Source organism: Arvicanthis niloticus, chromosome 6, assembly GCF_011762505.2.
Source record: "Arvicanthis niloticus isolate mArvNil1 chromosome 6, mArvNil1.pat.X, whole genome shotgun sequence".
In the NCBI taxonomy this organism is placed as follows: Eukaryota; Metazoa; Chordata; class Mammalia; order Rodentia; family Muridae; genus Arvicanthis; species Arvicanthis niloticus.
The window spans coordinates 98673443-98684454 of record NC_047663.1 but is presented as its reverse complement, the minus strand read 5'-3'; positions in this window follow the sequence as shown (position 1 = coordinate 98684454).

Here is an 11012-nt window from a genome sequence, read left to right as displayed (position 1 = left end):
CTTCTGTGTTTAAATGACACATCCAGATTAATTTGTGTGACAAATGAAAAGAGGTATGAGACATGTCAGGTCACTACGGCGGTTATGTTTCTGCAGTCTTTATAGATCACATCTCTGTCCCATGAGAAGATGCCAGGTTAAGTCATGAGTGCTTCTGAGTCCAGTGATCACCCTCTTGCTGAGTTCACCTTAACGGGTTATGAGTGTGTCCTCAAGAGCAGCCATATCTGTGTTACAAAAGTAGCATGAGCACATCACAGTGGCCTGAACAGCTGCATCATCAGGAGCATATAAAAACTGAGAGGAAGGGGAAACTTGTCTCACAACTCAAAATTGCCTAGTGATGACTGGGTGTTTTAGGTAGTGCCTAAGCCTCCCCCAAGGGCCCCAAGAGACCTTCTTCCTCCATCAGATCCCCTGTCCCAAAGTTTCGACAGCCTCCCAAAAATAGCATCGATAGATGTGGATCAAGGTCTCCACACAAGTCTGTGGGGGGACTCAAGTCATGTGGAGTCCTCAATAATAAACAAACCGGTATCAGTGTAATCACCTCCTGCCTGCTGCCTTGCCAGATGGTAACCTCCATGAGGGCAGGGACCGTGTCTGTGTTTCCCATCATGTTCTCAGTGCCTAGAAAAATCTAGGACAGGATAGATGCTCAATTACTATTTTGGATAGGAGAGGGTAGGAGGGAAGAGAAAGAAAGTCTCAGCTTAAAATACTCCTAGCAGGATGGCGGGTATTAAATTATTTTAATATTCTTTACTAAATTCCCTCTGAATTGCATTTTTTTCTGTTCCTGGGAGGAATTAGGCTTCCTTATCACTAAAATTTAAGAGGATTTCTTTAATATGAGTTGTATTAACCTGGGCATAACCCAGCTATAATTTTTCTTATGCTGTTATGACAGCAAAAATAACTCAGAGAAATCTGTAAGCATTTCAAGGTAAGCAGGGAACCTCTCTGAAGTGTGTTTGGAAGAGCAAGAAGTATTCCAGGTGATGGTGACAGGCTTCACTTCACTATTTTAGGCATAAGTTTCATATGTGAAGAGGCACATAGAAAAACTTGGACAGATACACATATTTCTATGAAAGCAAATACAAACTAAAACTAAGAAGCTTCATTCTCCCTGCATGAGGGTTCGGGAACAGGCTTCTTCTCCATCTGTTTCCACAAACCATCTTCCTTAGAAAACCTGTATAGGTGTTCCTTAGGATCAATGGGGAATTGGTTCCAGAATCTCCTCGCCTGCCCTAGCTAACAAACTCTGCAAAGGAATCTCTGTCTATGAAATTATGTATTATTTCATTATCCTTCACTCATCCTCCCTCCCATTTTCAATCATTACAGGATCATTTGGAACACCTAATACAGTAACTTCTATGTAAATAACTGTTCCACATCAGTTGATCTTTATTATTGAGAGTTTTGTACAATGAAGTATGATGTCTACCTTCTATCTTTCCCCTGCAATTCCCCACCCACCCCTTCCAGTGCATTCTTTCCCTATCCTTCATTCTTATTACCCACTAAGCCCAGTTACCGCTGCCCAAATGTCCAAGGGTGGAGCCATCCACTGGAGCACGGGAATGCAGTTACTGGCTACATCCTCCTCCAAAGGAAAGAATGATTCTCCTTCCATGGGAACTATCAACTGCCAACAGATCATCAGTACGTGGTAGGCCTGAAGATTATCCACTTGTTGCCTTTCGCCCACCATAACTACATGGTAAGACGCTGTTGTTGAAAGCACCACACATTTGGCTGCAGGACATAGATAAATCAATCTCAAACTGATCACAGAACTTCTTCTCTGCTTGTTAGATTCTGTAGTGCCAGAAGGCACAATACAGGCTACTGAGACAGTGAAGACATCCATGGTCTTACCCAGGACTAGATCCCACATGCTACAATAACAACTTGCTAGACACATTGTGTCCACTAGTGTAACTGTGGCATGATCGTCATAGGTAACTAATTTCTGGCTGGATGTGGAGTCTGCTCCACAGTAGGGAATTTCATTCCTGGTAATGTTATTCTGGTAAAAGGCCTTGGCTAGGGATGTCATAGACTCTAGGGTAGAATTTGCTATTGCTATTTTTCTAAATGGTCATGCTGTCAAAATGCTATCTACATTATTATTTAGAGAATCACTACAAAAAAATGTGTATATATTCAGGTATTTTTTTCCCAAATGTTTTTCACGTGGTTGGTTAAATAAATTCCCAGACATGAAACATGCAGACACAGAGGGCCCACTAATCTTGAGTCCTTCTTTCCTATCTCTTTGAAATATGTATATATATTAGGTATATATATTATGTATATATATTAGGTATATATATATACATATATATATATACATATATATATATGTATATATATATATACATATATATATATATATATATATATATATACATATATATATATGTATATATATATATGTATATATATATACCTAATAAAGCCTTTGGCCATGTAAGAGCCCAAGGATGCCTTTGGCCATGTGAGGACCCAAGGATGTCCCCTGAGACCTGAGAGCCATCTATTTGAACACAGTCACCAAGGAGGAAGCCAGCGCTTTACCTCCCACTACCTGAGGGGAAGATGAAAATCCAAATCCAAGTCACAGCTGACATCTAGCTCTAAGTAACAAAACTACCTCCTGTCATGAGCATGTGAGATGTTTGTTTCTCCTTTGTTGGAGCCAATTAGCAAATACATATTGCCAATCCAATTACCAAGGGAACCCAGAACCTGAGATGAACCACTTGAGGTAAATGCAGCACCGCCCCCTCTTGTAACTGGCTTTGTCTTGGGAATGCATGTGATGCACCTGACAGGCTGTAAATGGAGCTGAGTGTCTCCCCGTCTTTGCTCCTCACTGTGATCTAGCTCAATGCTTATTCAGAAGTGCAACTGTGCTTTCTCTTCTATTTTTCTGAGTTGGAAGGAATTTTGTTTTTTATTATCTGTATAGTAACCAACCTCATTAAGACATAGGATGTTCCAGCCACAAACTCTGGGTGTCTTGGAAATGAGTTCCCAACTCTCTACCCCAAGCCGTCACTGATGATCTATTGCCATAGGCAAGTTCTATCTATTCTAGGATTTCTTATAAATGAATAGCACAGTATTGACTCATTTCTAACCTTGAATGTCCTTGAGATGCATCTGTTGTCAATGTCTAATAGTACAGTGTTCCCTGTTCTTCCAAACATCTGTGGACAACCATCTTACCTGCTTTCTATATGAGACTATATGAGTCCTATTATAAAGGACTTTTCGGGTCTCTCTCTTTCTAATCTCTCTTCCCACATGTTCCAGACTGGCTTCTTCCCTTCTTTCTCTCTCCTCTCTCTTTCTGTCCTTCTCTGTACCCTTTCTTACTCTGCCTCTACTCCCTCTCCCAGAGCCCCTTCCCAGGTCCCAAATAAATTTCCTTTTATACTAGACCCACTATATGGCTGATACCTTGTTGGGGGGGATGATGCCTCAGCATAGACCCATGAAGGTATGCCCTCCCGTCACAACATACAGTGTTTTATAAAACATATCAATGGCTATGTGACTTGTATTCACAAATTTGTGGGTTCACAGTCCCACTGTGGGCATGGGATAAGCCCACAGGCAGGGTCCCCATCCTGGCAATCCACCTTCGACACTTTTCCAGCCATTAGATTGCTAGATCGCTCCATCCAAATACTGGTAAGTGCCCCTGGTCAACATAAATGGCCCCCTGATCCCGAGGGATTGAATGTTGAGCTCCCAATGTCTCTCTGGTGTCTTTGAGGATGGAGGAACTCCCAGCCATGGTCTTCATGGATATGGCTGGCCCTTGTCAACTCCAGGCCTTAGGACCTCTTCCCTTGAGTGAGATTTCTCTCTTCTCAAGACACAGCTACTCCCTTTCCTCTCAAAAGTCCTAGTACTGGATGTTGTGTGTCTCTCAGGTATCTGCCACAATTGTTCCCTGGTTACCACATCATGACCTGGAGAGCCAGCGAGTACCACAAGTGTTCTGTTATTATTTTTCTATCTTCAGGATACCACAATTGCTAGAAAGTACAAAAAGCAATAACCATTTTCCTCACTGGTGGGTATCGGGTCTTCATCCATACCTCCTGGCTCCCCACTGGGCTGCCTCTTGGAGAATCACAAACCTCTAAAACTAGCACCTGACTTAAAGGCTTCCAAACTCAGACACTATTGCAATCACATTTGGCCTGAAAACCCACTAGATCACAACTCTAAATGGCTACTTAGTGGCACTTTTGATCTCATTATTTTAAGGGACCTTTACAACTATTGCCAGCGATCTAGAAAATGGAAGGAGATTTCCTACATCCTGGCAAAAAAAAGAAAAAACCAAATAAATAAATAAATAAATAATAAAAAAAAAATAAATACCTTTGCTCCAAATCTTCTTTGATTTTCCTGTTCCCTAACCCAGCTCCTCCTAGCCATAAAATCTGAACCAGAGAAAACTTCCACGAGACTAAAAACACTCTCCAGATTTTATTTCAGACTTAGCTTGCTCTGCCTACTCTTAAGTTTGTACTTGCTAAAAAAAAAAAAAAAAAAAAAAAAAAAAAATTTAATCTCTGATTTCTTTCCATTCTGGTCCACATCAGGTCTAAGCCAGCTGCAACAGGAAAACAGCTGGATCCCTGCATGCACTTGGACCCAAGCAGCCAAGCTATGCCCCGTGTGCACTTGCCCCAGACCCACCACAACATGCGACCTGATTTCGCTGGCATCTGCTGGATGGACTATACACCTTTTCACAGACACAGCAGAGGCTGCTGCAATTGGGGAGGTGGGGGATTATGTGCATGATACCCTGCCTGCCAGGCAAAACATGTCTACTTGTCTCTTTGTGTATCTAATTATTTATCTCTTTGGTAATACATAGCCACTACACACTTATATAAATAAACGCCATTCCGTTCCATTCCATTCTGGGATATAACAAACATGTGGCTTGTCACCATCTCTGCTAAGAGTCAGGGAGCTGGGAAAGAGAGGGAGACAGATTTGGCACCATCTTGCTTGTGGGCAATCACATGACTGGCTATAGCTTCAGTGCCATCTTGGTTGAAAGCAGTTTCATGACTGCCAGCCATCTTTGTTGTGGGGAGTCCCCACTTCACCACCATCTTGCTTGAGGGCAGCAACCTGACCTAAAGGAAAGGTCTTCAAAGACACATCAATCGAGATAAGGTTTTCATATGGCTTCCATCCTGCCTCAGTAAATAGTAATTTTAATATTACATTAAAGGTTTACAACATCAAAAAGTTAAAGATCACTGCTTTAAAAATATGTTTAGTCTGGTTTTTGCTACTGTCATTAAATTACAGTGTAGCCTTGTATTTTTATAATCTATATATTTCTATAATGATACACTATATAAAAGTCAAAGGTTTCTAATCTCTTTATGGACCCTGTTTATAGATTTAAATTTTTTGCTTTAATACTAAAAGATCCTCAACTCAAAATCATAATTTTGAAGCTCAGACCTTTAGTCTCAAAGGGTACTATAATTAAAAATACAAGCTGATCGTCAGTAACTTATAAATAATCATATAATAATCATATACTCCAATGTGTTCAAAAGTATATTTAAAGCCATGCATAGAACCCGTGCAACAAATTACAATATTATACTCTAGCTTCCTACTTTATGTTTGTCTCTTACAGAGAATCCTAGCGGTGACTCACCTTGCCCCCAGGTCTCCAAAAGATGGACTCGGCGACAAAGGACTCTACCTAGATTATGTCATGATAACCACTGAAAATGGCTGCTCCATTGCCTTGCCCACTGCCAGGGCTTGGCCTAACTGTGGACAAACAGAGGACACCCGGAGAATTAAATGTCCCATATTACCTAAGACAAGCATCTTGCCAAGTCCAGGCATTTACTCAAAATCTGCCTCTAGGACAGTTCCAGAGAAGCAAGCCACAAATGCTCAGGTCTGCTGTCACAGATACTTCCTACCTGCAGGTGGTCCCACTGACCCTGGACAGCAACAAGACAGTCAGCTCTCCTAGGACTTGACTAACACCCTCTTCCCCACAGTCCTTACATTTCTCAAAGTCAAAACTGCTGCCCCAGAGACAGCAGGAAGCAACAAAAGATCATGAGGACCCCATTCCTGCCTTGCCATCACCTCTTTTTGGTTTCTCATTTTTAAATTAAACCAAAATGGAAGAATATTAGCATTTCCTCTAGGCTCCACCCAACAGTTTCTTCCTCTACTCCCCTCCCCAGACCCCCTTCCCAAGTCCCAAATAATTTTCCTTTTATACTAGACCCATCGTATGGCTGATACCTCAGGTGGAGAAATGGGCCTGCTAAGGCACACCCCTCCTGCCATATCATGCCTTTTATAAAACACATCATAGATGAATCTTGAAAGTCTAGGAAAATTAAAAACATAACCAAATATGTTGGCATTTTGTAGAAAGTTAGGTATCAGCTACAAAGGCAATAATGTTAGTTTAAAAAACTTACTATCCCCAGCCATGATTAAAAGGCCTCTCTTGGAATTCATGTAATCAATAAAACCTATTAACAAAACTTGACCAAGATACTGATAAAATGCATATCTGTCCATAGTCTCCCTCCTAGCTGGCAGCTATAGCTTCTATGTGCTTTGGACCACTTTCTGTTCTCCAAGCCTTTTCTAAGACCAGTGCTTAGACATAAGAAAAGAGATTAAAACCATGTGGCCTGGAGGACTGGGACTTCCCCACCCCTGGATAAACGTATGACAAAATTAACTTAAGGCTTTGATGGTGGTGGTGGTGGTGGTGGTGGTGGTGGTGGTGGTGGTGGTGGTGGTGGTTTTGTTTTGGTTTTTGTATTTTTGTTTTTTGTCTTTTGTTTTTAGCTCGTAGTTTGAAGGCACTCTCTGTTACTAGAGGCTTGGGTGAGGGGTAATCCTCTAGCGGTGTCACTGAGTCCCTCTTGGGAACAGACCAAAAATTGTACATTCTAGAAAGAAGGACCACCCAGACAGAATGAAGAGAGACTGGCAGCTACAGGGCAGCCAGAGAACTGCTGCAACTTCTCTGTGAGTGAAAGAAACAGATCCCAGACAAAGAACCCTAAAAGCCAGGGCCACCCCTGAGATAGAAGGTAAAAATCCTGATGATCCTGGAAAATGTAGTAAGTGCAGATTTGGGGCAGCTGACAGAGAGAACGCAGTTACAGAAAAGCCAGCCACACAGAGAGAAGGAACAGAAGATGTACATGTTTTAGAACATATAAACAACTCCTTCTAGGGGAAGGGAGGGGCCTCGGACATGGAAGTCTGGGGGAAGGGCTCTGGATATGACTATTTAAAGGCTTCTGCCCCCTCTCCTGACCCCAACCTCACCCCAACCCACACCTGTTCCTCTGTCCCAGTCCTCCCTGATTGGTTGGTTCTACCCTGGTATCCCCACCTCCCAACCATGCTTAGGCTCTTTTCCCCTGGCAGCCATTTTTCTAACAATTGGATTCTCCTCAGGTTGGAGGTGGCACATCACCAAAAGTCAGAAGCAACCTTTCTTAAGGGGGCACATCTCTAACCAAAGTCATTGTCCCCCATACCCCACCTCCCAAACCCAATTCAGCTCTGTTTCTCCTGTTTATACAGCCAAAGACGCCAGCCACATATAGGTAAATCTTCCCATCTCAGTGGCCTCGATCCAGAAAGTGCTTCCCAGCTATGCACACAGATTTGTCTCTTTGGGCAACACTGGATCCCTGAAGTTGGTCATCAGTATTAACCTGGTACACGTGCTGAAGTCGGTCGTCGGTATGGTTAGTGTGCTCTGACCTGTAAACTGGACTGCTTCCCATCAACACAATGCTTTTACTCTACCCTCCCACTGGAGAACCCAGCAGTTCTGAGAGTTTCTTCAGAAAATCTGAGGTACATCACGCGATGTGACTTGGGAGGTCAGTCTAGGGAGGACAGGAGTGCTACTGTGAGGGACTGGCGGGCAGTCAGGAGTTATGTGTGCCTAGATCCCAGGCCTGTTTTTCTCACTACACTGGATGGACCCAAGGTGGGAAAATGCCTGGATCACCCTGAGGTAAGAAAGTGCTACTCACTTTATTGTACATGCTGCTTTAAAAAGGAGACACCGCTCCTATTGGCAATTTTGTCTTTTTACAGCATAAGCTATTTATAATTCTGTCTGTAATAAGACAGATAATAGAGGTACTGGCCTGCAGGAAAAGATTTACGTTGTGGAAGTTTGCTTACACAGTGAATACTTTCTGAGTCACTGACATGGAAGGAAATTCAAAGTCCGTGAACTTTATTAGGAAAGGCCGGATGAGGCGGGGCAGATCAGGGTGAGGCGTGAACCAACCTTGAGAGTATATGTGTATGAGAATGGCCCAGAGGAACCCACGTGACCTTTCTCTTTTTTTTATTGGATATTTTATTTACATTTCAGATGCCATCCCCTTTTCCCCAATTCCCCTCCCTAGAAAACCCCTATCCCATGCCCCCTTTTCCTTTTTGCTCTTATACAATTTTTTTAAATGTTAATCAAAGGCTTTATAAGTTTGGTAATACTCAATCAGAAGTGTATCCCAATACCCAACCTAGATACATCAACTATCTTTGACTGGTGGAGACATGTGAACATCTGCCTCCATGCCCCACCCTCTCTCTCTCTCTCTCTCTTTCTCTCTCTCATCACCTAGCTTCTCCTCTCCTTCTTCTCCACCTCTCCTTACTTCTTCTTTTCTTCTCACCTTAGCTCCTCCTACATATCACCCTTCCTGTTAAAATAAAACTTTTCTCTCAAAATACAATTAGAGCATAATTATACCAATTTGTACCAGTGAGGTACAAGATAGTCCTAATACCCAGTCCATCATTTTGTTGACTAACCAAAACCTCTGTCATCTCTCCTAACTAATGCCATGTGACCTTTCTGATTGCGGTGGATGACTTTGATTGTTTATTGACAGGATCTAGAATCACTTAGGAGATGTACCTCTGGGTATGTCTTTAAGAGAATTTCTGGATTCCATTCACTGAGGCAGGAAGACCCATCCTGAATTGGGCAGCATATTCTGAGGGGTGAAGTCCAGGCTTGCTTAAAAAGAGAGAGCTGGCTGAGGAACTAATACAACTCCCTCTGCTTCCTCCTTATGAAGCCTTGGGACCAGATGCCTCACACTCCCATCCCACTCCTTCCCCATCTTGACTGTCAAACTATGAACCTGGATGTGGCCTTCTTCTCTTTGGTTGTTTTTCTTTGGGTCACATCAAAAAAAAAAAAAAAAGTAGTTAATACAGTAACTCAGAAAAATTACAATGACTTACTTTTTTTTTTCAAAAAGAACACCAATTCTAACTACTAAAAAGAATTAGAGAAGAGAATTTTTTTTTAATCTCATCAGTTTGATCCTAAAATACCCCCCACCCCAGAAGCAGCCCTGGTAAACCTGCAGCCTCCTGTGAAAATGGGTGTCACTTGCTCTCAGCTCACCCTCCTCTTCCCAGCTTTGAGGCCTTCATTTACATCACTTTTCCAACCTGTATCTGTCACTGTAGCAGTGAGTTTGGGCTACTTTGTGCTCCCAGTGGGTCATGTGCTTCTAGCTGAAGACCCCCAAACTCGGGAGACCCTTCCTCAAGTCTCGGGAAATCACGACCACCCAAAAATCACAAGAAACCATATCTGGATGCAATCAGCAGAGGTTTATTGGGGAAAGTTGGCTAGCCAAGGCTCAAAAGTGCTCATCCACACAGGAACAGAATTTTGACAAAAGGCTAGCAAGCTGAGGGTTTTTTTTTTTTTTTTTTTTTTTTTTTTTTTTTTTTTTTTTTTTTTAGCATGGGGTGGGGAAAGGAAGGAATTTTTGCGCAGTTACACATGATTGGTTGCATTTTTGCGCAGTTACACATGATTGGTTGTTTTACAAATTTTGAACATCAGCAGGCTGTAACACTGGGAAAACCTCAAGGGGGGGTGGGTAACCAAGAACAGTGAAACATTTCAGAGGAACCCACCCTAAATAATGTAGAGCCACGTGAAAATCACTCTGCACACTCATTCTTCTCAAAAATGTAGTTTTACCATGTCACTGTGCCCTACCTGTCATTACCAACTATTTCAGGTTAACTATTTCTCACTTGCCATAGCCCTACCCTGAGGCTTGAGGAATGTTAATCCAGCAAGTGTCCTCTGATTCAGGGATAATGCCCTCCACCCAGAATGTGTCCCAGGGCAGTGAAAGCCTGAAATCTTACATCCAGTTCCGCTTTCTGGATCTTGCATTCTTTTGCTCAGGTTTAGGGTAAAGAAAAAGCCTATATGTATTTCATAAAATGGTCTTTATAATTTTTCACTCTACGTAGCCACCCACCCAGGAACTCTTTGGATCCGCGAGTGAAAGATACACACACATTAGCTTATTTTTAAAATGCCTTGGCTCTCATGGGCTTGACAGCTCTAATCCTCCCACTGCTAGCATGCTTTTCCCTCTGGTATTTATGGCTTAACACCTTCTAAATCTACTTTAACTCTGCTGCCTGTTGTCTTTTGTGAGGTCCATTGGTCTTTGTTGACTTTTGTGAGGCCCATTGGTTTTTGTTGACTTTTGTGAGGCCCATTGGTCTTTGTTCTCCACAATGCTTCCCACAACACTTCCAGGCAGCCTTTCCAAGGGCCACTTTCCCTTTACGCCTACATTTCAGATGATCTCCCCTCTACAGCTCTAAATCTGATCCATCTCTCCTCCCAGGGTCATGGTGATTCTGTGTCTCCTCCCCTCTCCTGTGTCCTAGCCTGGACAACTCTAAGGGTCCCACCCTGTCTCCCTTTGCCCAACCATTAGCTGCTGGCATCTTTATTGGTTGATCAAAAACCAGTTGGGGAAAAGGACCTTCAGCATTTGGACATACAGATTCCAGGTTGAATCAAAACAAAACCAATCTCCAACATGTCACCTATGAGATAGAAACAAGAATGGCTTCTAATAACATAGCCT